The 3,425-nt window shown below is 32.4% G+C and overlaps 1 pseudogene; it reads right to left on the bottom strand.

The window, feature by feature from the left end:
* The window catches only part of LOC107639746, a 5,878-nt pseudogene extending 2,459 nt beyond the window's left edge, over positions 1–3,419 (bottom strand).

Below are 3,425 nucleotides of genomic sequence, written 5' to 3'. Positions count from 1 at the left end.
AGCGGTTCGATGACCGGTTCAATTTTCAAAACCTTGGATTAAAAAAAATGGTAGAAACTTAAATGATAATATTTTCATGTAAAATTAATAATAAAAAATTATTTAAGGAAATTAAATAAAAAAAGTATTTAAATGGTAAAAATGTGCTATGCATATTTAAATAAGACAATTAAAATTATTTAAGATATTCAAATTAAAATTGAATATTTTAATTTATTTACCTTATGAAGATAAAAAACTAAAATTTTTGTTAAATCCTGAGATAAAACAAATGTTTTTTTCCCTCAAAAATAATCTTTAAAACAATTATTTAAGTTATATCAAAGCAAAAAATTTTACATATAACAAATAGCATGGCAATTGTGAACAAAAAATACACTTGATCTTTGGTACAAAAAAATTAATGTTTTTTATTGGCTCTCAAGTAGTATTTAATATTGTTTAATTACTATGATCCTACCCCTCCCACGGAAAGAGAAAAAAAAAATTATTATTACTATGTGTGCAAGTCTATGAGCTAGCAATGATAATTAGCTCCTGCGAAGCTTTAAGCCATTTGTGAAGCTACTTTGTGAAGCTACTTCTCATTGCACTAGAGGAAAACTAAGTGTCGTCATTTTTGTGATTAAAATTGAATATATGTATACTGATCTCTGTACCTTATAATTTTCCTATCTAAAAAGGGTTTCAAGAACTTAAAATGAAAATATTACTAAAGTGGCATGGAAATTTAATATTTCAGGCAATTTTTTGTTTGCATTTTTATTTTTCTAATTTTTTATTTTTTAAATTTTGTGAAAGAAAAAATAGTAAAAATAATAAATTAATATTTTTTATTTTCACATCTATTTTTTTAACGAAATTTAAAAATAAAAATACTGAAAATTTATATATACCATGGTTCCTGAGAGGCTATATAAGGGTGACTGAAGATCTTGGCAGCATTGTGTCTCTTGTTTGTAGGGACTGGCTCTCCATGCATCACAAATAACCTAAAAAATATACAATTTTTATTTATTTTATTTTTCAACTACAAGGTTAATTAAAAGTTGACCCAATAATTGAAACCAGCATTATTTAGAAATGAAAAAAGAAAAAACTAAAAAGATTACCCTTGCTCTGCTTCTGATGTCGAAAACAAGTGCATGAAAGAATTAGAACTTACTCCCATGGAATCATTATCTCTGTCTTCATAGGTAAGAACATATTCTGACCCATGAAGAAGATCCGCATTGACCTGAAATCATACCGAAACAAGCAGTAACTGGATCCAGGCAAACTAAGTTTTCTTGCATCAAACGAATTCTTCCTTACTTATAGTAAAACCGCGGAACATAGTTCCGGGTATGTAGAGTAATTCTTCAAGTCTACTTTCCTTAAATAGGGAGCACCCTCCAAGATGACCTTGACAAACAGTGGACCGGACCCCGGTTGTCCATCTTTTTCGAATTGGTTGCCAGTGAATTCTTCCGCCCTGTCGCACGAGGAATATCAGAATTCAGAAATCATTTCCACAGGTATGCTCAAACTTTCGATTATTCTACTTACTTGGTAGCTGGTGCACTGCTATTATTATTCGCAGAACCATTAAGACTGGGTCTGCTCTCATTGAAAGCATGATGAGGCTTCTCGACCCCAACCTTTGTTGTCGAAACTTCTTTCATTTTGGCTTGTTGAACCCCAAGACTCTCAAGCAGAGAAGCAGGTTTTAATCCTAAGTTAGAAGAAGGCCTTGACGACAGAATTGTATTCACTTCTGAATTAGATAAAAAATTCCCCTGCATGATCAGAGCATGTTACAGTCTTACACATACTAAAAACAAGATTGCAATTACTTTAAGTACCCAAAGATCATAGTTAAAAAGGATATTTCCTCAGACTAAATTGACATTTACCTTCTGGAACCCATTCATTACATCTAAGAATCCTCTTTTGTTACCCAAAACAGCAGCCTTTGCAGGGGAAAAGAGGTTTCTCATCAAACTGAGTTGAGCTTCTTAAGCAATGATCAGAATCTCTCTCGGTAGCTTTCAGGTTCAGATTACTTTTATGCTCGTCCGGTAAGGGCAAAACCGAGCTGTCAGCAGAAGAACAACCAGACAATTCCATGTAGTTGCGCACTTTCAACTCGGAGCTCTCCATGTGAGCACATTCCATGGCACTCGACGAAACCAACAAAGTCACATTGCTTTTCCCCTCCTCCTCCCCCGCTATGCTAAATACCGGCGGTGACATCAAAATTTAAACCAAGAAGTTCCTAAATTTTGTGTTTTCCCTATCAAACAACAAAAACAGCATTTGAAATGGTTCATGAAACAAACAGAATAACAGATCATTTTGACTAAACAGAATCTTGCACTACACTCCACAGCCTTCAAACTTATCAATCAAACAGAGAAAACAATACATTGAAACACAGCTTTCCCACAATATTCATAAGCAACCTCAGTGTCATAAAATCCAATAATAGATTGAAAATTGAATCATACCTTTGCTCAAATGAACAACAATAGCCAAGTACAAATTCTTAAATTGCAATAAGGCAAAGTTAGGAACTTTATATACCCAATGAAAACAAATAAATATAACACAAATTAAAAAGAAAATGAGAATCGCCATGCATTGCTGCAAAGACTCACAGATAGAATGATAGATACACATATTAAGTAATAATTACTTTTCGGTGGAAAAAGTTACAAGACAAAGTTCTAAAAATAACCCAAGGGGAATAAAATTAAAAACATGGTACAAAACAAGCTGTAATAAATAATAATAATAATAAATTAAAAAAATTCACATGAAAATTTATGAGTCAGAGTCTTTCACTCTTGGCTGAGTCATCTTCCATCGAAGCACATTTCAGTAGATAGACGAAAAACAAAAAGCAGATTCTTTTTTCAGTTTCATCTTTTGAAAATAAAATCATCCAGAAGTGAAGATAACAAAACACGGACTCAGTTTGGTTTTGGTCAGAAAATGAAAAGGGAAAGTGAAGAAGAAAAGTTGAAAGAACGAATAAAAAAAAACAGAAACTAGTGAGCACTACTTTGTGTTAATAATGCACTGAAAAAAAGAAGTTTTTGAGAGTTTTCTCATCCATTACTGGAACAAAAATAGGAATTAAGAAAAAGTGGAATAAAGATGCATGTCCCAGTTGAAAGCAAAAAAGGGGAAAAGCAAAGGGCCACAGAGAATTGCAGAAGGGTTTCAATGAAAAGTCCATGAAGCAACATACGAAATTAAAAAGAAACAAAAAAAAAAAACTTAGGAGGTGAATACTTAGGAGTTTTACTTACTCGTGCTGAAGAATAATGAGAAGATCAGAAAGAGATAAGAGGAAGAAGAAGAAGAAGAAGAAGAAGAAGAAGAACGGTGTTAGGCTAATATTGAAAGAGAGAGTGGAAGAAGAGAGAACTAAGTGAAGA

Source organism: Arachis ipaensis, chromosome B04 (assembly GCF_000816755.2).
Source record: "Arachis ipaensis cultivar K30076 chromosome B04, Araip1.1, whole genome shotgun sequence".
In the NCBI taxonomy this organism is placed as follows: Eukaryota; Viridiplantae; Streptophyta; class Magnoliopsida; order Fabales; family Fabaceae; genus Arachis; species Arachis ipaensis.
The sequence above is the reverse complement of the archived record's forward strand: the minus strand, read 5'-3'. Positions and strand labels throughout refer to the sequence as shown.